The 27,273-nt window shown below is 36.3% G+C and overlaps 1 pseudogene; it reads right to left on the minus strand.

Moving 5' to 3' along the window:
* Positions 1–4,184: 4,184 nt before the first annotated feature.
* LOC131626427 (uncharacterized) lies at positions 4,185–26,189 on the minus strand (annotated as a pseudogene).
* Between the last annotated feature and the right edge of the window lie 1,084 nt (positions 26,190–27,273).

Raw genomic sequence — 27,273 nt, forward strand, 5'->3', positions numbered from 1 at the left:
ATTTATTTATTTCATATTTATTTGATATTAGTATTAAATAAATATGTATTTGTTTTAGAGTTTAATTGGAATGCACTCACAGTGTAAAGAAGTTTTACACCGTCAGTGAATAATGAATGTTGGATTATAAATTATATTTTATTTTTAATTTAATTATTTATTAATTTGTATTAGTAGGTGGTTATGATTCACTGATTGTGTAAAAAAATTTACACTGACAGTGCATAGTAATTAACCTCTTTGTTTTATTAATATTTTAACTAGGGGTGTTCGCGGTGCGGTTTGGGCGGTTTTGACGAAAAGAATCATCTGAACCGCAAGAGAAAAAATCGTGTGGTTTGGTTTGGTTCGGTTGGCTTTTAAAAAAAATCCGAACCAAACCAAACCAAACTAATGCGGTTTGGTTCGGTTCGGTTGGTTCGGTTTTTTACAAATATTTTATTGAGCCATACATATACATATAGATGACAACATAACTTTGTATTTAGACATTCATACACTATCAAATAACAACAAAACTCGTCATATTTTGACAACAAATTTCTATTTAATATGTAAAAATTAAATTAGACAAAAGTGGAATAATAAACATAAAATAATAGTATAAAACAATATAAAATTATTAGAATGAAACAAAAAATAGAAGAGACGAGAGATTAGTGAAGGTGAAAAAGAAAAAACAAAAGAGTTGAGAGATTAGCGGCGAAGAATATGTGCGATAAAAACGATACTGAAATAGGGAACATTTGCATAAAAATGAGAAGGTGAAAAAGAAATAATATAAGAGAGTAGAGATTATAGAAAAAAAGGGAAGATGTATGTGGCAAAGAAGGCGCGATAATGCTATTAGAGATTTGAGAAGATCGGGATAAAATCATATGTGTAAGGATGAGAAAATTGTTCGTAATCATAAGGCTAAGGTGTAATAGATTTAAGTTTAGGTTGGATGTGAGTTAAGTAAAAGTTAGAACATAATGCGGTTTGATTCAGTTTGGTTCGGTTTACAAAATAAAAACCGCAAACCGAACCAAAACGTGCGGTTTTGCTAAAAGATGGCCCAAACTAATCCGAACCAAATGCGGTTTTTTACGGTTTCGATTTGATTTGGTTTGGTTTGCGATTTCTATTGGGTTGGTTTGGTTTTGAACACCCCTAATTTTAACTATTTTTAATTATTTATTAAATATTGAAGTATTAATCTTTCAAATATTTTAATTATTTATTAAATACTGAAGCATTTATGTAATTTACATGTTGTTACATTGTAATTGTAATGACAAAATAGAAAAGATGGCCTAGTTTAAGAGGCATGGGTTTCAACCCTTGCTGAGAGCAAAATTTTAAACGTTTGTATTTTAACATTATCAAACAAATAGAAACAAAAAAAATTTGCTTACGTGGAATTTCAATTAAAAAAATGGTTGCCACGTCAGCGCCGTTAGCCACATAAGCGTTTTTGTAACAGAATTTTGACATCAGGGACCAACGCCAACAAGAAATGAACATATAGGGACTTGGACATAAAAAAAAAGATACAGGGACCAAAATCAAAAACACGCTAACTTACAGGGACAAAAACACTATTTAAGCCTATTTTAAATTATAGTTAACAATGTTAATGAAAATTTCAAAGTTTCAATTACCATTCGAAATGGGAAAAATTGGACATCATCAACCTTAGCTTTGCAGATGACCTGCTGCTATTTGCTAGAGGAGACACCATCTCTATTAAACTCCTTATGCAAGCTTTAAATAATTTTGCCTCATCGAGAGGTCTGTCTGCAAATACTCTGAAATACAAGATCAATTATGGGAATGTGGAAGCTCAGACTAGAGAAGATATATCCAGAATCACTAACTTCAAAGAGGGATCCCTCTCCTGCAAGTACCTTAGTATATCCCTTACTAGTAAAAAAAACTATTTGTTGCACATTGTCTAATTTTAGCTGAGAAAATGGTTGATAGAATTAGGCATTGAAGTGCTAGGCTTCTTAGTTTTGCAGGTAGAATGCAACTAGTCAAGAGTGTTCTTTTTTGCTATAACGAATTTATGGTTGCAAAACCTTCCCTTTCTCAAGAAAGTCATAAAGGTTGTTGAGGCCATTTGTAGATCTTTTCTGTTGGGGGTGTTCACGGTTTGGATTGAGTCTAATTTGATGAAATTCAATACCCGACCCAATCAATAGTCTTTGGTTTGGGTTGAGTGTTCAACACGTACTTCTATGACTAAACCCGAACCAAACCAACCTGCTCATCAATAGGCTGAGTTGGGTTGGGTTCGTGGGCCACCACTAAATATAATTTTTAAATTCTAAATAAAATATCAATTTAATTAACACATTTATTTTACAAAAACATTAAAAAATTTAAAAAAAATTGTATTTAATTTGAATAAAATTTATCATTTAATACATAAAAATTCGTTTACGATTCGGGTCAAGTCAAAAAAAATACAAATGGTGTAAAGTATAATTTAAAAGGTAAGATATATCTCTTTTCAAATAAATAAATTTGATCTCTCAAATTTTATTTAGACTTAGACTTTTATAATTAATAAAAACTATAATTATATTTCAAAAATTATATGCATTGTAAACTTTATGCTAGATAATTTATAAATATAATAAAATTAAAATAGAATGACATGCCAATGGATTGGGTTCGCGGGTCCGTGAGTTTAAAACTTCAAATCTGTTATCTGAACCAATACTAATGGGTTTGAATGAGTTTATTCAGATTGGACCCACACATGATTGGGTTGGGTTGGATTGGGTGAGTGGGTTCGCGGGTTGGCCCGTACTCATGAACACCCCTATTTTTTGTAGTCTGGTGGGGACAAGGTTACTAAAAAATTCCATGTGGGCATGGCTTTGGACAAAACTTGCAGCTCTCGTAATTAGGGAGGCCTAAACATCATTTCTCTAGAAATATGGGGTACTGTCAGTATGTTGAAAATGCTATGGAACCTATGTGGTAAATCAGATAGCTTATGGATAAAATGGATACATAATTACTGTGTGAAAATTTATGATATTATGAATGTTCCAGTGAAAACCTCATGTTCTTGGATTTTGAGAGCAATTTTAAATAAAAACAAGTAGCCATTAAATTATAAAGTTGGAATACAATGATCGAACAAGTTAAATTCAAGTCGAGAGCAATATACTTTGAGCTGAAAGGATAACAACTTGCAGTATCTTGGAGGAAATTATTCTTCAATAACATAGCCCATCCTATAGTGTGGTTTAATTTGTGCTCTAGATGGCTTGTCATAACAATCTAGCTACAAAGGAAAGACTACATCGATTTAGCTTAAATGATAATGACACTTATTGCTTTTGTAGCGAACAAGAAACATTGATGCTTTTATTTTTCTCATGTAAAAAGATGTATGAGATATGGAGTTGTGTTATCAAGTGGCTCCACATTGACCATAAATCTACTAGATGGGAAGAAGAGTTACAATGGGTGTTGATTAATAGTAATGGCAAAGGTTGTAGAGCGGAAGTTCTCAAATGTGCCTTCACCGAAACCGTTTATGAAGCGTAGAACTTTAGGAACCGAAGATGCTTTGGTAATTCTAGTGATAGTAACACTAAAAGACCCAAAATTATTGATATTGGGATGTATAGATGCTGGATGAAACATAGTCGGAGGCATTATGTGGCTAGCCTTATAATGCTATAGAATATCTGAATTGTTGTGTTGTTTGGTGGGCTAGATCACTTTGATCGCCGTGTGTTTAGGGATGGCAATGGGTCGGGTGCGAGTTTCACACTACCCAAACTTATACCCGAAATCGGCACCCAAACCCGAACCCAGAAGTTGTTCGGGTGGCAAAATGACACCCACGCCCACACCCGTTGGGTTCGGGTTTTTTCACCCAAACCCAAACCCGCAACAAAATACATTTTTCCTATATATATTATATAATTTATATAATATATTATATATATAAGCGGGTGTGGGTTTTACACTACCCAAACTCGCATCCGAAATATTGGGTGGCACCCGAACCCAAACCCAGTCAACTCGGGTTTGGGTGCGGGTGAGCCCCGCGGGTTTGGTTCTGCTTGCCATCCAGGGGCGGATCCGGACAATATATATTGGTGTGGCTAAATATAAACGAAAGTACGAACTAAATCACATTAAAAATGAATAATAGTATTGTTTAATGCAATACATTACAATGAAAATCGTCTATCATTCATTTCTTGAAAATGAGCTAAAATAACATCATTGTTAATTGTTCCAAGAACATCTTTTTCTATAAAAGTTACAAGACGGTCATTTAATCACTGATCACTCATTTTGTGGCATAATTGGCTCTTCACAAACTTCGTAGTTGAGAAAACACGTTCCACACTTGCAGTTGCTACCGGCAAGACTAAAGCCAATTTCAAAAGCTTACACTACGCCAAAATTAAGCTGTAGCAGCGCAGCTACTAAAGCGCTTTTAGCAAAAAGCGCTCTCGTAGGGTTCGCTAAAAACAAAATTAATAAACAAAGGAAAATGATGAAAAAAAGCGCTCTGGTAGGGGGGGTATGAGAGCGCTTTTAAAAAGCGCTCTGGTAGGGGGTGTATGAGAGCGCTTTTGAAAAGCGCTTTGGTAAGGGTGGGTTATGAGAGCGCTTTTGAAAAGCGCTCTGGTAGGGGGGGTTATGAGAGCGCTTTTAAAAGCGCTGCTATAGGGGGTGGGGTACAAGCGCGCTTTTCCTTTAAAAGCGCTGGTATAGCTATGTCTACTAAGGCGCTTTTCAAAAGCGCTTTCATAGGTCATTTTAAAATTAAATTTTTAAAAACAAATTAAAACAAAAACCCCTTTTGCTCAGTTACGTTCCTCAGTTCCTCTTCTTCTTCTCAATCGACGCTGAAACCCCAAAATTTCTTCTTCTTCTCCGACGCTCTTCAACTCACGGGCATAGCCGTTCAGCTCCACTCCGTATTGCCTCCTTCTCCATCTCGCCGCCTTCCTACAAATCGCATTTACAAGCAATCCATCCAAAGTGTTGCTGTGGGAGATAACCCTCGGAACTGCGTATTTCTTGGGGCTCAAACGAACTTACAAGCTCGCTCTCAGGATTCAACGGAAACTCGTTAGCCCTAAGTACCCGAAAACCCGTCGATTTCTTCACAGGTTCGTTTCTTCTCGTTTTTCATCAACTTTTCGGTTATGGGTTATGTGATATTGTTGTCGAGATTCTTGATTCTCTTGCGAAATGATTGTTTCGTTGTGATTTTTGCTGAATAGAACTTCTTGAGGTTAAAGATTATTAGTTTTAGATTATTAGTTTTTGATTCTCTTGCTGAATAGACAAGTCTGTATACAAATTTATTGTCATATTTCTTCATAGCTAAATACTATACAGCAATGTACCAGCTCCTTTGAATTATTTTGTACTCAAACTTAAAAAACAGACAAACTAACATATGTAATGCCAATTTTGCTTCTGAATTAAGGACTTGTTGATTCATGAATCTTTGAATTGATTGAAATATTTTATCTGCCAAACTTAGCAATCTCAGTAATGAGTCTCAATACATAATAATCAAGCCACAATTGCAACCATCAATGTATAAAATGTTAGACATGGCTAAATGGTGTCCAGTATTTTAAACACATGATTGATAGGTCATATCTTTGAAATTATGGGAGCTTTATTCCCAGATTTAATTTGGTCATCTGCTTTACTAGATTGCTGCACTGAAAGCCTCACTTTGAGTTTATAGAGGACATTATGAAATTCGTCAAAATATGGCTTCATTGCATTTTTTGAGCTCTTAATCCACTGTTGAACTTTCTTGTATAGGCCAATAGTACGATCATGCTCTTTCTCGTCTAAATGCTGCATCAAAAAATATGTAATTATCAACCATGCAATCAACATTATGTTTGGCATGTCACAATTCTAGCTAAACAGAATTTAATTAGATCAACAATTGTTCTTAACTTACACACATAAACTACTTCATCCTTCAATCTTAGCAAGATTCATATATTATTCAATTGTATTAAGTATCTAAGGTAGTAGTAATGTATTCTATTATACGATGACTTATGATTGTCTCTTTGTATCTGCAGAATCTGAATCTCTAAAAGAAAATTGCTTAACCTTGTTCCCAATATATCACCACTCTTCTTTCTCCTTAGTTCAGGTTTGTGCTCTTAACTATACTTAAGTATACTTAAGTATACTTAAGTTAGGTTGTTATGCTTCAGGTTTTGTTGACTTATTGGAACTATGTTTCGTGAGGTTTTATATAAAAGTATAAGTTTTGAAGTTCTACTGTTATTTTGATTACATGAAAACTTTGGCATACTATTTCGTGAGGTATATTTATATATTTACTTATTTGTGGGATTGAGAATGAAAATGCTATCTTTATTCTAAACCATGATCGTTGTGCACTATGAGCATGTTTGAATGTAATACAAACATTTCAACTCTTCCTCTTGCTATTTTGTAAATTGAAAAAAGTGTCTTAGTTTGGTCTTGGATTTAATGTATGAGTTCATATTGATGTCTCTACTTTATTGCAACTTGGTTTATGGAATTCTACAAGTTTTGAAATGGATTGAACTATATTAAAACATGCTCATATATTAAATTGACTTTAAGAGATAAGAAGGAAATATCTATATTTATTTCTGAAATGAAATGAGATGGGAAACATTCACATTATTCTCTTTCAAATTTTACATTATTCTCTTTCAAATTTTTACTAGTGATTTCATTTTCAACCAATTTTTTGGTTTGTGGACTTATATTACCTTGAAATAAGGTAATGTCTTCTTTAAGAAATCGGGTATTCTGATTAGGTATTCTGATTAGGTATTCTATTATGATGATAGCTATTTATTATCTTGACAGAATTCCTTAGTACCTGATAGAGAAACCAAGAAGCATTTGTTTAGCTTAATTAAGACATGGATAAGACATGGATGAATTCAAACCGATTGTCGAAACAGTACGAGAAAGGGGTATGGGAATTCGTTGAGTTTGCGGTTGCGCACTCCGAAGACCCGCTTCGAATGCCGTGTCCTTGCTTGGGTTGCTGTTATGGGGGTAAGGTTGACGGGAAACAGTTGGGATCCCATTTACTACGGTTTGGAATTGATAGAAGTTATACATGTTGGACAATGCATGGTGAGAAAAGTAACGGGAATGCTGAGTCGAGGTGTAATAGGAAGTATGCTTCAAACGACGATTGCACAGACACATACGATTGCGATCGAGTCGAAGAGATTGCAGAAGCGCTTGAAGAAGATCTTGCGGATTGTCCCAAAATGTTTGAGAGGTTGGTAAGCGATGCAGAGAAACCGTTGTATGATGGTTGTTCAAAATTCACAAGATTGTCTGCGGTGTTAAAGTTGTACAACTTAAAGGCGGACAATGGATGGTCGGATAAAAGTTTCACAGAGTTATTAGCCCTTATGAAAGATATGCTACCAGAGGATAATGTTCTTCCCAATCGAACGTATGAAGCCAAAAAGATGTTGTCCTCTATTGGCATGAGCTATGATAAGATACATGCATGTCCAAACGATTGCGTTTTGTTTCGAAACGAGTATGCAACGTTGAATGAGTGTCCTAAATGTGGTGCCCCTCGATATAAGAAAAAGTTGTCTCCTGCTAAAGTCTTATGGTATTTTCCTATAATTCCGAGATTTAGACGCATGTATCGTAGTGAGACCGATTCAAGACACTTGACTTGGCATGCAGATGAAAGAATTATTGATGGAAAGTTGCGACATCCGGCAGACTCACCACAATGGATGAAAGTTGATACTGATTATCCTGAATTTGGAAAAGAAGCAAGAAACCTTCGATTGTCATTGTCTACTGATGGAATGAACCCGCATGGTATTCAAAGTATCTCGCATAGCACATGGCCTGTGATTCTTATGATCTATAACCTACCTCCGTGGCTATGTATGAAGCGTAAGTACATGATGTTATCTATGCTAATTTCTGGGCCTAAACAACCAGGGAATGACATAGACGTATACTTGGCACCGTTAATCGAAGATTTAAAGTTTTTGTGGGACAACGGTGTGGAGGTTTACGATGGGTATAGGAAGGAAAGTTTCAACTTGAGGGCAATGTTGTTTGGAACAATTAATGATTTTCTAGCATACGGAAATTTATCCGGGTACAGCAATAAAGGTCAAAAGGCATGTCCCGTTTGTGAAGATGAAACTGATACGACACGATTGGAGCTTTGTCAGAAGAATGTCTTTCTCGGCCATCGTAGATTCTTAAATTCTAATCATCACTACCGTGGGTGGAGAAAAGCATTCAACGGAAAGGCCGAACATGGTACAGCCCCGCCTTTTTTGTCAGGTGATCAAATTTTTGAAAAGGTGAAAGATGTGAGCACTCAGTTTGGCAAGCCTTTTGCACATTCACTTGTCAAGGGTGGGTGGAAGAAGAAGTCCATTTTTTTTGAACTTCCATATTGGAAGTCGTTGTACGTAAGACATTTCCTGGATGTTATGCATATTGAAAAAAATGTATTTGACAGCGTCATAGGTACGTTACTGAATATACAAGGAAAGTCTAAGGATGGCCTTAACATAAGGAAGGACATGGTAAACATGGGGATGAGAACTGAATTGGGACCCGTGACGAAAGGAAGACGAACATATCTGCCACCTGCTGTTTACACTCTATCTAGAAAGGAGAAGAAAACATTGTGTAAGTTCTGTTAGAACAAGATTTGTTCTGATCAATTATCTTAGTTTTGATGATAACAATAATATGAATTTTGCTTAAGATAATATGGTACTCTAATCCAATGCAATTTCCCTTTCAGGAAATATATAAAAGAGTACGCATAATTCAGCGCTCAGAAGCTTTGTCTCAAAGGGTTCAGCATGCAACATCAGAACATGGTCTGGCAAGACATCAGAAGATGGTCGAAGCAGAATCAGAACATGGGTCTATGGAAGCATCAGAAGAACAAGAGAACAGAAGCACTGAAGTTCTGATGGTATCACGCTCAGAAGCACTTCAAGGTCAGAAGATCAGAAGATGCTATGCACCAAGCTGTTTGACTCTGATGATATTCAAACGTTGTATTCACAAACATCAGATCAGAAGGAAGTACAAGTGGCAAGCTACGCTGACTGACAAAAGGAACGTTGAAAGCTATTCTAGGCTACGTCAGTAGACACAGCGTGAACAAGGCTCGAGGTAGTTGACAAAAGCGTATAACATTAAATGCGATGCTGTACGGAACACGCAAAGCATTAAATGCACTCAACGGTCATCTTCTCCAACGCCTATAAATATGAAGTTCTGATGAGAAGCAAGGTTAACGATTCTGCACCAAAACAACTCATATCAAACTTGCTGAAACGCTGTTCAAATTTAAACTCAGAATCTTCATCTTCATCAAAGCTCACTACATTGCTTTTGTAATATTTTAGTGAGATTAAGCTTAAACGATTAAGAGAAATATCACAGTTGTGATTATCGCTTTTAAGAAGCAATTGTAATACTCTTAGAATTGATTACATTAAGTTGTAAGGAACTAGAGTGATCGTGTGGATCAGAATACTCTAGGAAGTCTTAGAAGTGAACTAAGCAGATTGTAACTAGAGTGATCGTGTGGATCAGTAGACTCTAGAAAAGTCTTAGAGGGTATCTAAGCAGTTGTTCCTGGAGTGATCAGTGTGTGATCAGAAGACTCTGGAAGACTTAGTTGCTGACTAAGTGGAAAACCATTGTAATCCGTGCGATTAGTGGATTAAATCCTCAATTGAGGTAAATCATCTCTGCGGGGGTGGACTGGAGTAGTTTAGTTAACAACGAACCAGGATAAAAATAACTGTGCAATTTATTTTTATCTGTCAAGTTTTTAAAGCTACACTTATTCAAACCCCCCCTTTCTAAGTGTTTTTCTATCCTTCAATTGGTATCAGAGCGCCGGTTCTAAGGTGCAAGCACTTAACCGTGTTTAGAAAAGATTCAGGAAGAGAAAAACGCTTCAGTAAAAGATGGTTGATGAAAGTGAAAAGTCTACACCTGCATCTACATCTGGCTCTGCTGAGCAATACAACGGTAACAATGGTTATACTAGACCGCCGGTATTTGATGGTGAAAACTTTGAATACTGGAAAGATAAACTGGAAAGTTACTTTCTTGGTCTAGATGGTGATCTATGGGATCTTCTGATGGATGGTTACAAACATCCAGTAAATGCCAGAGGCGTAAAGCTGACAAGGCAAGAAATGAATGATGATCAGAAAAAGCTTTTCAGGAATCATCATAAATGCAGAACTGTTTTGCTGAATGCTATCTCTCATGCTGAGTATGAGAAGATATCTAACAGGGAAACGGCCTATGACATATATGAGTCCTTGAAAATGACTCATGAAGGAAATGCTCAAGTCAAGGAGACTAAAGCTCTAGCTTTAATCCAGAAGTATGAAGCCTTCAAGATGGAGGATGATGAAGACATTGAAAAGATGTTTTCAAGATTTCAAACTCTTACTGCTGGATTGAGAGTTCTTGACAAGGGATACACCAAGGCTGATCATGTAAAGAAGATCATCAGAAGCTTACCCAGAAGATGGGGTCCTATGGTGACTGCATTCAAGATTGCAAAGAATCTGAATGAAGTTTCTCTGGAAGAGCTCATCAGTGCCTTGAGAAGTCATGAAATAGAGCTGGACGCAAATGAGTCTCAAAAGAAAGGTAAGTCTATTGCATTAAAATCCAATATCAAGAAATGCACTAACGCTTTTCAGGCTAGAGAAGAAGATCCTGAAGAATCAGAATCTGAAGAAGAAGATGAACTGTCCTTAATCTCCAGAAGGCTAAATCAACTCTGGAAGACCAAGCAAAGGAAGTTCAGAGGCTTCAGAAGTTCAAAGAAATTTGAACGTGGAGAATCTTCTGATGACAGAAGATTTGACAAGAAGAAGGTCATGTGCTATGAATGCAATGAGCCTGGACACTTCAAGAATGAATGTCCAAATCTTCAGAAGGAAAATCCCAAGAAGAAGTTTCATAAGAAGAAAGGTCTTATGGCAACCTGGGATGAGTCAGAAGATGATTCAGACTCTGAAGATGAGCAGGCCAACTGTGCGCTGATGGCGACAGAAGATGACGGATCAGAATCTACATCAGAATCAGATTCTGAAGAGGTATTTTCTGAACTTACTAGAGATGAGTTAGTTTCCGGTCTAACTGAACTTCTGGAACTCAAGTCTCAGATCAGTCTCAAATACAAAAAGCTGAAAAAGCTATTTGAATTTGAAACAAAGAAGCTTGAGTTGGAGAATTCTGAATTAAAAGAAAAACTTTTAAAATTATCCAATAATGTTGGATCTCCTTCTGATTCAGAAAAATCCATTCCTAGTCTAAACCATATTCTGAAAGAATATGATTTAAGCTTCAGGAAGTTCTTATCTAGAAGTATTGGCAGAAGTCAGCTAGCTTCTATGATATATGCTGTGTCTGGAAACAAAAGAGTTGGCATTGGTTTTGAGGGTGAAACCCCATACAAACTTGAACCTGTTGATGAAATGAAATTCACATACAAGCCATTGTATGATCAGTTCAAGTATGGCCACTCCCATGATATTAGGCACACTTCACATGCTCAAAGCTTTCACATAACACACACCAAAAAGCATGTGACACAACCTAGGAAATATCATGAAACTCACATTAAGAATTATCATGCTGTTCCTCCTATTGCTTACAATGTTAAACCCAAGTTCAATCAGAACTTGAGAAAATCTAACAAGAAAGGACCCAAGAAAATGTGGGTACCTAAGGATAAGATTATTCCTATTGCAGATATCCTTGACTGCAAAAAGGACAAAGCACAACATGTCATGGTACCTGGACTCTGGATGCTCGCGACACATGACAGGAAGAAGGTCTATGTTCCAAGATCTAGTGCTTAAGTCTGGAGGAGAAGTCAAGTTTGGAGGAGATCAGAAGGGCAAGATAATTGGCTCTGGAACTATAAAGTCTGGTAACTCTCCTTCCATTTCTAATGTACTTCTTGTAGAAGGATTAACACATAACCTCTTATCTATCAGTCAATTGAGTGACAATGGTTATGATATAATCTTTAATCAAGAGTCTTGCAAGGCTGTAAATCAGAAGGATGGCTCAATCCTATTTACAGGCAAGAGGAAGAACAACATTTATAAGACAGATCTGCAAGATCTTATGAGTCAGAAGGTGACTTGTCTTATGTCTGTTTCTGAAGAGCAGTGGGTCTGGCACAGAAGATTAGGTCATGCTAGTTTGAGAAAGATTTCTCAGATTAACAAACTGAATCTGGTCAGAGGACTCCCTAATCTGAAATTCAAATCAGATGCTCTTTGTGAAGCATGTCAGAAGGGCAAGTTCTCCAAACCTGCATTCAAGTCCAAGAATGTTGTGTCTACCTCAAGGCCATTAGAACTCTTGCACATTGATCTGTTTGGCCCAGTCAAAACAGCATCTGTCAGAGGAAAGAAATATGGATTAGTCATCGTAGATGATTATAGCCGCTGGACATGGGTGAAATTCTTAAAACACAAGGATGAGACTCATTCAGTGTTCTTTGATTTCTGCATTCAGATTCAATCTGAAAAAGAGTGTAAAATCATAAAGGTCAGAAGTGATCATGGTGGTGAATTTGAGAACAGATCCTTTGAAGAATTCTTCAAAGAAAATGGTATTGCCCATGATTTCTCTTGTCCTAGAACTCCACAGCAAAATGGGGTTGTAGAACGAAAGAATAGGACTCTGCAAGAAATGGCCAGAACCATGATCAATGAAACCAATATGGCTAAGCATTTCTGGGCAGAAGCAATAAACACTGCATGCTATATTCAGAATAGAATCTCTATCAGACCTATTCTAAATAAGACTCCTTATGAATTGTGGAAGAATAGAAAGCCCAACATTTCATATTTCCATCCTTTTGGATGTGTATGCTTTATTCTGAACACTAAAGATCATCTTGGTAAGTTTGATTCCAAAGCACAAAAATGTTTCCTTCTTGGATATTCTGAACGCTCAAAAGGCTACAGAGTATACAATACTGAAACATTGATTGTAGAAGAATCAATCAATATCAGGTTTGATGATAAGCTTGGTTCTGAAAAACCAAAGCAGTTTGATAATTTTGCAGATTGTGATATTGATATATCAGAAGTTGTTGAGCCAAGAAGCAACGCATCAGAAGCAGAGCTTCTCAGAAGAAAAGAATCGGAAGATCAAGTATCAGCTTCTCTGGAAGATCTAAGCATTTCTGAAGAACCATCTGTCAGAAGATCATCCAGACTCATCTCTGGTCATTCAGAAGATGTCATTCTTGGAAAGAAGGATGATCCAATCAGAACAAGAGCATTCCTTAAGAACAATGCAGATTGTCAATTAGGTCTTGTATCTTTGATCGAGCCAACTTCTGTTGATCATGCTCTAGAAGATCCAGACTGGATAGTTGCTATGCAAGAAGAACTGAATCAGTTTACAAGGAATGATGTTTGGGATCTTGTTCCTAGACCAGATGGATTCAATATAATTGGTACAAAATGGGTCTTCAGAAACAAGCTCAGTGAGAAAGGTGAAGTGGTAAGGAACAAAGCCAGACTGGTGGCTCAGGGTTATAGTCAGCAAGAAGGGATTGATTATACAGAAACCTTTGCACCAGTGGCCAGGTTAGAATCTATTCGTCTATTAATTTCATTTGCCACTCAACATAACATCACTCTTTATCAGATGGATGTTAAGAGTGCCTTCTTAAATGGTTATATAGATGAAGAAGTTTATGTCCATCAACCTCCTGGTTTTGAAGACTCTATGTCTCCTAATCATGTTTTTAAACTTAAGAAATCATTGTATGGATTGAAACAGGCTCCCAGAGCTTGGTATGAACGCTTAAGTTCTTTCCTTCTGGATAATGGTTTCACTAGAGGAAAAGTGGACACTACTCTCTTTTGTAAAACCTTTAAAAGGGATATTTTAATTTGTCAAATATATGTAGATGATATTATTTTTGGAACATCTAATGCTACACTTGGAAAGGAGTTTGCTGAGTCTATGCAGGCTGAGTTTGAAATGAGCATGATGGGAGAACTCAAGTATTTCCTTGGAATACAAATAAATCAAACATCAGAAGGAACGTATGCTCATCAAACCAAGTATGTGAAGGAACTTCTGAAGAAGTTTAATCTTCTAGACTGCAAAGAAGCCAAAACTCCTATGCATCCAACATGCATCCTAGGTAAGGATGAGGTAAGTAAGAAGGTAGATCAGAAGTTATACAGAGGCATGATTGGATCTCTTCTATATCTGACTGCTTCTAGACCTGACATTCTGTTCAGTGTTTGTTTGTGTGCTAGATTCCAATCAGATCCTAGAGAATCTCATTTAACTGCTGTTAAGAGAATTCTAAGGTATCTGAAAGGTACTACTAATGTTGGCTTAGTTTACAGAAAATCTAAAGAATACAACTTAGTAGGATTCTGCGATGCTGACTATGCTGGAGACAGAATTGAAAGAAAAAGTACTTCAGGAAGTTGCCAATTTCTTGGAAGTCATTTGATCTCTTGGTATAGTAAGAAGCAAGCAACTATTGCTCTTTCAACAACAGAAGCAGAATATGTCGCTGCTGCTGGTTGTAGTACACAGATGCTCTGGATGAAGAGTCAGTTAGAATATTATCAGATATTTGAGAGTAACATTCCTATATTCTGTGATAATACTTCTGCTATATGTTTATCTAAGAATCCTATTCTTCATGCAAAAGCTAAACATATTGAGATTAAACATCATTTCATAAGGGACTATGTTCAGAAGGGTGTTATATCTTTAAACTTTGTTGATACAGACCATCAATGGGCTGATATCTTTACAAAACCCCTGGCTGAAGATAGGTTTAAGTTCATTCTGAAGAACATCAGTATGGATTTATGCCCAGAATGAGAAGATGAGAAGTTCTTATGTATGAGTATCTTCTAAAATGAAAATGGATTATTTTTTATATCAGAAGTTCTGATTGAAATCTTTTAGAAATTATGATTCGGTTATTACTAACGTTTCATTGTCTAAGTTGATTCAGAACCTCTTTTAAAGCAAAACAGCTGTTACGTTTTATCTCGGGATGGTAAACCTGTCGTTACTATTCATGGATAAACGTGCGTGCAGTTGAAGGGACGCCGACCATAGGTAACTGTGCCAGTCACCTCATTTGTCTTTATTATCTCTCCTCACGTCACGTAACATTAAATGCTATTCATCATTCGTTTCATTTTATTTTCTTTTAAATACTCTTCAAACACTTCTCCTTCCCTCTCATATTTTCTCTATTCACTCTATCTTTTTGCATTCATATCAAACCCTAGCTGTTCATTATTTGCAAATCCATCATGAACTCTTCATCAAGCCCAGGAAACCATGAAAATGATCAAAACAACAAAAGAAAAGCTGTTGAAACATCTCCTTCCAAACCCAAAAAGATAAAAATCACCTATGATCCTCTCAAGGTGAATCCATTCGAAGCAATGTTATCTGGAAACTATTCTAGACGTGTGTTTCAACCCCCTGGTGAAAGCCCTCCATCATCTCCATCTTCTTCCTCATCTTGTTTCCTTCTAGACTCAACCTCCTCTTCATCTAACCTTTCCTCTCCCTTAACCCATTCCGAAGAAATCTCTTCATCTTCACCCGCTGAGAATGTTGTCTCTGATAAAGATTGTGGAAGATCTGCATCAGAACCAAGTCTCCCTGACCCCTCGCCTGGAAGCCCAAGAAGCAGTCAGTGATGCGTTTCACTCCTTCATGGCATGCTGGCACAGACTTTGTCTTAGCTAGGGTCTTAGGCTTTGGTCTTTGTAGTTTTCTTTTCCTTGTTGCATTTGCTTGTTAAACATCTTCATGTAATATCTTTTGATTATAAATGAAAAAGTTTCTTTGCTTTTACATTCCAGTGATTCTATTTGTCGTTTTATGCATCTGAATCTTTTGAAATATTGCTTTTTGATGTTATGACAAAAAGGGGGAGAAGATAAATGATAAATGATTTGATTAATCTATCAGTTGCTGGGTAAAGCTCCCACACATTTACTAACAAGAACTGCAAGTTCTATATGGTTTAAGTGTTTTGTAGGTATAAAGAAGTGAAGAGAATCTTCAAAGCAAACACGAGAAGCAAAACCATGGAAACTGAAGCAAGCTGAGTGCTATCAAGCTTCAAAAATCAGAAGCACTGATAATAGAATTTGATCCATATTTGTCTATTTGATCTGACAAAATTCTATTTGCTCTGATACATTATTTTAGCCTATATGGCTCTGATACATATAATGTGTTCAAACATATATTCTATGTTCTAACTCGTTCATGCTGACTTTTGTCGTTTTAGTTTTTGTTCTGTAACATTTCAGGATGTAGAGATGCTCTGATGATGCTCTGGTACATTCAACAATGTTCTGATACAAATCTAGCATGAAGTGATGTTGGTAGAAATTCAAGCTCTGAAGCTATCCGAGGGAAGCAGAAATTCAAAGCTGTGAATGTTCTAAAGATCCAGAAAACTCAAGTTATGAAGCTGTCCTAAATGGAAGCAGAAATCAGAAGCTGTGAATGTTCAGAAGATCAAAGAAATTCAAGTTCTGAAGCTGTCCTAAATGGAAGCAGAAATCAGAAGCTGTGAATGTTCAGAAGATCAAAGAAATTCAAGTTCTGAAGCTGTCCTAGATGGAAGCAGGAATCAGAAGCTGTGAGTGTTCTAGGGATCTAAAGAAATTCTAGTTCTGAAGCTGTCCTATGGAAGCAGAAGTCAGAAGCTATGAATTCTCTAAAGGCAGAAGCTTATATGATCGTCTCTACCGAAATAATCAGGGAAGTCTTTTATTAAAGTTCTTCGAGTATTTATTTCAGGGGGAGATTATTTATCTCAGGGGGAGATTGTTAATCTCAGGGGGAGACATATTCATATGCTTATGCTATAGCTGTGTAATTTGTCTTTTGCCGTCTGTTCTTTCTGATCGCAAATTCATATCATTTATATATGTTTTTGTCATCATCAAAAAGGGGGAGATTGTTAGAACAAGATTTGTTCTGATCAATTATCTTAGTTTTGATGATAACAATAATATGAATTTTGCTTAAGATAATATGGTACTCTAATCCAATGCAATTTCCCTTTCAGGAAATATATAAAAGAGTACGCATAATTCAGCGCTCAGAAGCTTTGTCTCAAAGGGTTCAGCATGCAACATCAGAACATGGTCTGGCAAGACATCAGAAGATGGTCGAAGCAGAATCAGAACATGGGTCTATGGAAGCATCAGAAGAACAAGAGAACAGAAGCACTGAAGTTCTGATGGTATCACGCTCAGAAGCACTTCAAGGTCAGAAGATCAGAAGATGCTATGCACCAAGCTGTTTGACTCTGATGATATTCAAACGTTGTATTCACAAACATCAGATCAGAAGGAAGTACAAGTGGCAAGCTACGCTGACTGACAAAAGGAACGTTGAAAGCTATTCTAGGCTACGTCAGTAGACACAGCGTGAACAAGGCTCGAGGTAGTTGACAAAAGCGTATAACATTAAATGCGATGCTGTACGGAACACGCAAAGCATTAAATGCACTCAACGGTCATCTTCTCCAACGCCTATAAATATGAAGTTCTGATGAGAAGTAAGGTTAACGATTCTGCACCAAAACAACTCATATCAAACTTGCTGAAACGCTGTTCAAATTTAAACTCAGAATCTTCATCTTCATCAAAGCTCACTACATTGCTTTTGTAATATTTTAGTGAGATTAAGCTTAAACGATTAAGAGAAATATCACAGTTGTGATTATCGCTTTTAAGAAGCAATTGTAGTACTCTTAGAATTGATTACATTAAGTTGTAAGGAACTAGAGTGATCGTGTGGATCAGAATACTCTAGGAAGTCTTAGAAGTGAACTAAGCAGATTGTAACTAGAGTGATCGTGTGGATCAGTAGACTCTAGAAAAGTCTTAGAGGGTATCTAAGCAGTTGTTCCTGGAGTGATCAGTGTGTGATCAGAAGACTCTGGAAGACTTAGTTGCTGACTAAGTGGAAAACCATTGTAATCCGTGCGATTAGTGGATTAAATCCTCAGTTGAGGTAAATCATCTCTGCGGGGGTGGACTGGAGTAGTTTAGTTAACAACGAACCAGGATAAAAATAACTGTGCAATTTATTTTTATCTGTCAAGTTTTTAAAGCTACACTTATTCAAACCCCCCCTTTCTAAGTGTTTTTCTATCCTTCAAGTTCCTCAGTGAAGTTAAAGTTCCAGAAGGCTACTCTTCAGATATTAGAAGACTTGTGTCCATGAAAGACCTCAAGTTAAAGAGTTTGAAGACGCATGATTGTCATGTTATAATGGAACATTTTTTACCAATAGGTATACGTTCTATTCTGCCAGAAAAAGTAAGAAGCGCAATAACTAAGCTGTGTTTCTTCTTCAAGTCAATTTGCAGTAAGGTGGTCGATCCCGCGATCTTACCAACATTGCAAAAAGAGATAGTTGTTACTTTATGTGATCTTGAAATGTATTTTCCTCCCTCGTTTTTTGACATAATGGTTCATCTAGTCGTTCATCTTGTGAAAGAGACACAATTGTGCGGACCAGCTTATATGAGATGGATGTACCCTGCTGAACGTTATATGAAAATATTAAAAGGGTACGTGAAAAACAGAAGTCGACCGGAGGGTTGTATTGCCGAACGATACGTTGTTGAAGAAGCGGTTGAGTTTTGTACTGAATATCTGTCAAATGTTCAATCAATTGGACTCCCCAAATCTCATATTGTCGAAAAAAAAGAAGGAAAAGGGCTAATTGGAAATAAAGTTGTGACAGTATCAATCGTCGAACGGGATCAAGCGCACTTGTATGTTCTGCACAATGAGATTGAGGTTGAGCCGTATGTTGAAATGCACAAGGTTGTTCTCCGAGATTTAAATCCAAATAGAAATGAGAACTGGATAGTACGAGAGTACAATCGAAGTTTCATACCGTGGTTTAGGGATCATATTTATTCAAAGTATCGTTCAGATCCTGCTTCAGTAACAGAAAGGTTGAGATGTTTAGCCTATGGTCCAACTGTAATTGTGCTTTCTTATAGCGCATACGCTATTAATGGATACACATTTTATACCAAAGAACAGGATGATAAAAGTACTATGCAAAATAGTGGTGTTACCTTGGTAGCTGAAGCAATGCACATATCAAGTGCGAATGACTTAAATCCAAAATTTGCAAATTTGTCATATTTTGGGGTTATCGAGCGCATTTTGGTGTTTGATTACGCGAAGTTTCAGATTCCTGTATTTGGTTGCAAGTGGGTTGAAAATAATAGTGGCATACGAATGGATAAGTCAGGATTTTTGCAAGTGGATCTCAATAGGGTAGGGTACAAAGATGAGCCTTTCATTTTAGCCTCTCAAGCTAAACAAGTGTTCTATGTCAATGATCCGACAAGTACGAAATGGTCTATAGTGCTTTTATCTAACAAAATAGTTGATGAAAACATTGAAGATCAAGGTGATATTGGTGTTGGCATTGAATCTTGTACAAGAAACGATCAAAATGAGAATGAATCTTGTACTAGAAATGATCATAATGAGGGTATTTGGATCAATCCAACCGTCTGCGTTGTTAAGAGACGCGTAGAACACAATCCTACCAAGAAAAGAAAGAGACGTTAGTGATAAAGGTAATAGTATACATATTCCGACTAATTTGTTTTATTCAATTTGTACCGATTGTTTTAATCAATAGTATAGTATACATATTCCGACTAATTTGTTTTATTCAATTTGTACCGATTGTTTTAATCAATAGTATAGTATACATATTCCGACTAATTTGTTTTATTCAATTTGTACCGATTGTTTTAATCAATAGTATAGTATACATATTCCGACTAATTTGTACCGATTGTTTTAATCAATAGTGTATACATAGTATAGTATACATATTCCGACTTCCATTTGACTTGTATAGATTGTTAGCTTATTAATAGTGTACTAATGTGCTTTAGTTTGTTTGATACAGGTTAAATGGCTCCGGATAGAGATGCTCCACCTGAAAACTCACAAGAAAACTCACAAGAAAGAGATGCTCAAGAAAGAGATGCCACGGATACAAATGCTCCACCTGATACTGAAGCAAAAGAAGTTGCACGAGGCATCACTATTATGAAGGGAATCGTTCGACATAGAGACCAAGGATTAGTATACCGTTTGGATTGGAATTCTGATAAACAAGCAATTGGTCCTAATTCTGCAAAGTTGACAAGCTATATTGGTACACTTGTTCGTATGCATATTCCGGTCTCCACAGCTAAATGGAATCTGAAAAGCTTAAAGTTGGATGCGAAAAAAAAGCGATTTGGGACGAGCTTCAGGTATATATCATATATGGTTAATTGTTGTTATTATCTTGACGATAAATTGTTTAAATTACTTATACTAACACACTATGCATTTTTTTTTGCAGAGGACTTTTGAGATACCAGATGATCGTAAACGCTACATACTTAGTTTGGCCGGCAAAAGATATAGAGGGTGGAAAGCTTTTTTGATAAACACCTATCTTAAGGATAAAGATGGAAACTTTCTTGAAGAGGCACCGGGACGTCCAAAAAAGTATGAGATCTTCATTGGTGAAAAAGATTGGGCTGAGTTTGTAAATCAAAGAGATGAAGATTTTCGGAAAAGGAGTGCCACGAATAGTGCGAGAGCATCCAAACCCGCGTATCCATACAAAAAAGGGCGTATGGGATATGCACGCTTAGAGGATAAACTTGTAAGTAAATAGAAATTCATTTTAATTAATTGTCTAAATGTGTTTTATTTGACGATTTTATCATTTGTTTCAATGCATAGTTAGAGGAGTCTAAAAGTGAGGAAACCTCACTTCCTGTACATGTGTTGTGGAGGGAAGCTCGTGTGGGCAAGAATCAAGCTGTCGATCCCGAAGTTCAGAGAGTTTTTACTGAATGTGTAAGTATAATACTGTGTCTTTAATTAAATCAAATGTTTTTTAATATATAAATGATTTTTTAATGTAAATGAATTACAGGAGACCTTATCGCAATCGGAATCCACCGGTGAGGGGAGCGTACTTAGTAGAGCACTAGATGCTCCTGAGTATCCCGGTCGGGTGAGGGGTAAGGGTCATGGTGTGACTCCAACCTCTTTTTACAAGAGTCCTAGGAGAAGAAATCCTTTAAATGAAGAAGTGTTGCAAAAGTTGGCGGAATTGCAAGCACAAGTCTCTGAATTGCAAAGAGATAAAGAGATGTATATGAGAGAAAAGTGCAACACTTCATCGGTGAAAGAAACTAGTGATAAGGCTAGTATCAACTATCAAAGGAAATTTCCCGAGGTAATTATACTTTTTTTACCTTTTAAATTGTTCTATTTTATTAATGATAATGACTTTATATTTACTATTGGTTTAGGGCATTTCATCTTGCCAACTATACTTATCGGAACCGAATTATCGACTAGTTGGCAAGGGAAAAGTGCACAACACTTTGGGAGATTTACTTCACCATAGACCGATCCCGGATGGACACCTGAAAGTATCGGTGGATGTTGTAGTAGATCATGATGCGATGCTACCGGTACCTGACATGGTCTCAGAGACGACATTGCTGCGAGATGCAATAGGATCATTTGTTGCATGGCCCTCGGAGCTCATTAACATTAGTGATGAGGTATATTGAAAACGATTATGAATCATTTAGTTTTCGAATGTCAATTCTAAACCGTTTATTAATTATTTTTTACATTTTAATTTTAGACTGCTCCTATAAAACCCACAGTTAAGGGTAAAGGGATTTTACAGGAGGAGGAGTCCGTTGCATCACTAAAAGAGGTACATTTAAAGTGTTAATAATTAATCTGAATCTAAATCTGCATGATTTTATATTTTACCTAACTTATATGATTTTTAGGCATCCGCTCGGGAGTCACAACAAGTGACGCAGCAAGTTCGTACCGTACCACCCACTAGTCCTCCGAAGCCAGCGGGAAAAAAAGGCGGTGCTTTTGTGGCTCGATACCGGTCGACGCTCGCAACAATGGTTGATATGTCCGATTTGAAGGATGGTGCTTTACGTGAAATCGATATGGATGAAAGTGTCTTCGGTATTGAATTCAAGTCACTTATTACAATTGATGACTTGGAGGAGATTTTTAGGCATGATCAACTAGGTGTCACTAACATGCACTCATACATCCGGTAATATTCACTCATCCGATATATTATTTAATTAGTCCCACAATATAATTTATTTACACATTTCAATGAAAATAATCTAATGTTTATTATGTTTTTATTTAAGGTTGTTGTATGACAGAGTGTTGCGCGGGAATCCATTGTCTAACAGATTCCGTTTCGTGTCTTCCGCCCATTGCAGCGGAATGGCAATTGCTTCGGAACCGGAATCAGTTCGACAGCACTTAGTCGATAGATTCATGTCCACCGGCAATACAGAATGTCTGCATCTTTTGGCGTATAATACCCGACCAGTAGGGTTAGTTTCTCATTCTTTGTTCATCTAATCTCTGTTTCTTTTGTGTATAGCAAAATTTTCATATAACCTATTGTTTTAATTTATAGAGCACACTGGTTGCTGCTTGCTATCAACCCCATAAGGGAAGTCGTGTATTATCTGAATTCGGTAAATGGTGAATGGACCAATTATCCGGCCATGAAGGACATCGTTGATTTGTAAGTGGGATCGTTCTAAATATATATTCGTGTATATTTATATATTTACTTATTTGTGGGATTGATCTAAACATATGCTTTTATATATATTTGTTAATTAGATCAATACAAGTGTTCCGAAGTCAACAGGACGCACAGGTATCCCGAACTAAATCTAACAACATTACTTGGATCCAAGTGCAGGTACATTATTTTTCACAATGTTGCTTATAATATATTTATTCTACTTGATAAAACAAGACAACTATAGAATCTTATTTGTTTTTCTATGTAGTGTCCGCAACAGCGAAACAATTACGATTGCGGATACTTTGTATTGAGGTTTATGAAAGAAATCCTTCAGGCAAATCAATTAGAGATTCCGCTCACGGTATGAATTTATAACTTAAGATAATTTCATATAATTTATTACATTTAACTAAATGTATCATTCATATTATGTTTTTGTTTTGTAGTACCTTGACGAATTCCGTGCTGCTGGGTACCCGAGACTTAAGTTGGAAGAAATAAAAGAGGATTTGTGTCAATTTTATATTAAGCGCTTTTTCATGTAGGATTTGTGTCGATTTGAACTATAATATTATTGATGTTGTAATGATGTATATATATAATTTTGGATATTATAATGGTATTATATTAGTATATATATATTGTCTTACTGATGGCTGAAATAATATCGTCGAAAATAAATTACAGGTCGAAAATATTACAGGTTGAAAACATATTACAGGTCGAAAATATTACAGGTCGACTGGGAGGATTAAATTACAGGCTGCACATTAAAATACCTCATTAGCAACGAAAGCGCTTTTAAAAAGCGCTCTTAAAGGCCCACCTACTAAAGCGCTTCTTTGTAAAAGCGCTGCCAAAGATTAATAAAAAAGCAAAAAAAAAAAAAAAAGCAACATACGAAAGCGCTTTTGTAAAAGCGCTCTTATAGGGGGGGCTATCAGAGCGCTTTTTCCAGAAAAAGCGCTCTTAAAGCCCACCCTATAAGAGCGCTTTTCCAAAAGCGCTTTAGTATGTTGCGTTTTTTTTTTTATTTTTTACTCTCACAGGGGGGCCTATCACAGCGCTTTTCTGGAAAAAGCGCACTTAAAGGGGGGCCTACCAGAGCGCTTTTTCCAGAAAAGCGCTCTTAAAGGGGGGCCTACAAGAGCGCTTTTTCCAGAAAAGCGCTCTTATAGGGGGGGCCTACTAGAGCGCTTTCTTAAGCGCTTTTGTTACCTTTGCCAGCGCTGCCTTTCACAGCGCTTTTAAGCGCTTTTAAAGCCCAGAAAAAGCGCTTTTAAAGCCCTTTCGTGTTGTAGTGTTATAAACCATATCAAATGTTTTGCACTTATTTGTTTCCACAAGTTTTGCACAAAGATCTGAAAGTCCTTTTAAATTTTCAAATTTTGGGTCACATCGAACATTTCTAACATAATTTTGAAGTTGATGTCGCATCACCACTTCCGGCACATCCACAAAATCATTTGGATAAAGTTCAAACATCCTTAATAACTTTTTCACATCAAAAGCTGCAAATGACGATGAAGGACTCAAACATGAAACACATTCTAAAAGTTCAGTATTCTCTTCATCAAACCTAGCATTGAGCTCATGCAACTGCAAATCTAAAACATTAAACAAACAATCATGCTTATAATGATGCAAATTAGAAACACTAGAAGTTGTAGCATGTCTCCTAGGTTTCTTCCCTTGCACATATGATGCATCCATGTCAGGCACATCAATGTCAAGCTTATTGCAAATTTCCATAACCTTAGATATAAGCTCTTCCCATCTGTCATTCCTCATTTCTTGTAATTCTTGTTTGGTATCATTGACAAGTGACAAAGCATTCAAAAAATCTTGATCACACTTTTGTAACGCTACACTCAAATCATTTGTAAATCCTAAAATCTCAACCATCATATATAACATGAAGATAAAATCAAATTAATGAAGCACATCAAACAAAAGCATAGTTTCACCATATTTTTCAAATGACGTATAATTTCCAACTTCTTCTAGTACCCCAATAATGGCACCCTACAAAGTCATCAAACTAGTGAGAAACCTAAAGTGGGAACCCCAACGAGTGTCACCGCTCTAGAAATAGATGATTCTTGATTTAGTCCACTACCAGTTTCTATTTGACCCTCTTCAATCAATTTAGCAAACTGAGCTACTTGTTTGTCCCGAAGTAATTCTTGTCTCTTATTAGAAGATCGAATGAAATTAACAAGCATATTGACCTTACCGAAAAAACCACTAACATCTTTGTGAGTCTTAGCACATGCAACAAGTTCCAATTGAAGTTGATGGGAGAAACAATGCACATAATAAGCAGATGGATTCTCATTTTGGATTAAAGTTCTCAAACCACCAAACTTACCTCTCATATTACTAGCTCTGTCATACCCTTTCCCCCTAATGCTAGATATTCTCAAGTGCCTCCTTAAGTGACTTAGCACTTGTTTCTTTAACACTTACAATGCCAAGAAACCTTTCTTTTACCAAACCTTCATTATTAACATAGCAAATAACAACAGCCATTTGTTCTTTACCAGCAACATCACCAGATTCATCAATCAAAACACAAAACACATCATCCACAATATCACATATAATTTGTTGAGTTATTTCACTTGCACAAGCAGCGACAAGATCCTTTTGAATCTTAGGGGCGGTCATAAGGTTATTTTCCGGAGCACAATTAATTACACTAGCTATCTCCGGGTTGATTTCCTTTAAAGTATCCACCAACTCAAGAAGTGGCCCCTTAAATAAAAAGTTAAGAGACTCGTCACTCCCTCTAAATGGTATGCCACACCTCAAAAGAAACTTAGTAGCTACAAGGGATGTGTTTACACGAACACGATATTCGACATTCATTTGCTTAGTTTGATTAACAAACGAGGCCCTAATACTTTGGTTTGGATTCATGAGAGCATAAATCATATGCACACAATCAACATGACTATTGGAATAAGTAGCATGATTAGCCAACCTTTGAGCATTCTTCCAATCACCAAAACCGTCTCCCACAAAGTGATCCCCCCATACTTAGAAACATTTTTAAACAAAAAACATGGCAAAATAAACACTAGGTCCTTAGATTCACTATAATCAATCCAATCATACAAATCAAACCAATTTTTACAAAATCGACGTTTTTGTTTACCATGAATAGACCAAGGGTAAACGAAATTGTGAGGAGGTTGATGACGACCTATTTTTAAATAAGCTTTCTTTACCTCATTTTGGATGTCAGAATGATAGCTTGAAATTGGAGGCCTAATTCCCGGATCCGATTCCAACAATTCATAATCAACAACTTTGATACTCTCACTTGGATATTGAGTTTCCGATGCTTCTACATTAGCCGAAGAAGTAGCTTTGTCTCTAGAGAGTACCGGAAAAAATTTCTTCATCCTATAAAGAGAACAATGAAACCAAATGATTATAAAGAAAATAATTTATGAGAAATTTAGAAAGTTGGTATTTTTAATAAATTGGGGGTTTAGGGTTCAACTTAAAAAGGAGAAAAGAATGAGCGAAATTTGAAATACCCACTTTACCTTTGATTTTCAATCACCCACAAATAAATGCAACCATGTCAAGTGAACAAATTGGAGAAGAAAATAATGAATTTTTGGATTAGGAAATGTGAGAACAAGAGACAAATATGAGAGATGGTGGGGTTTGAGAAGAAGAGAAAAAGAAGTTAGGGTGTGAGTGTGTGTGTGTGTGTGTGTGTGAGAGAGAGAGAGAGAGAGAGAAAGAAAGTAGAGATATTAGGAGAGAGAAAATTAAATTGGTGTGTTGTGGTATTTTTTTAATTTAAAAATGAACTTAATTTTAATTTAACTAAATATTATATATAATATAAAAAAGATTGAAAAAACTGGTGTGGCTAAAGCCACGCCCTGCCTCACTATAGGTCCGCCCATGTTGCTATCCCTACGTGTGTGTGTGTGTGTGTATATATATATACATACATATATATATATATATATATATATATATATATATATATATATATATATATATATATATATATATATATATATATGAAGGATAGAAAAACACTTAGAAAAGGGGGGTTTGAATAAGTGTAGTTTAAAAACTTGGACGATAAAAATAAATTGCACAGTTATTTTTATCCTGGTTCGTTGTTAACTAAACTACTCCAGTCCACCCCCACGGAGTGATTTACCTCACCTGAGGATTTAATCCACTAATCGCACGGATTACAATGGTTTTCCACTTAGCCCACGACTTAGTCTTCTAGAGTATTTTGATCACAACTTGATCACTCCAGGAACAACTGCTTAAATACCCTCTAAGACTTTCTTGAGTTTCCTGATCAACACGATCACTCTAGTTACAACTGCTTAGATAACCTCTAAGACTTCCAAGAGTATTCTGATCAACACGATCACTCTAGTTCCTTACAACTTAATGTAATCAATTCTAAGAGTATTACAAATGCTTCTAAAAAGCTATAATCACAACAGTGATATTTCTCTTAACGTTTAA

The sequence above is a fragment of the Vicia villosa genome, unplaced genomic scaffold (assembly GCF_029867415.1).
Source record: "Vicia villosa cultivar HV-30 ecotype Madison, WI unplaced genomic scaffold, Vvil1.0 ctg.000287F_1_1, whole genome shotgun sequence".
NCBI lineage: Eukaryota > Viridiplantae > Streptophyta > Magnoliopsida > Fabales > Fabaceae > Vicia > Vicia villosa.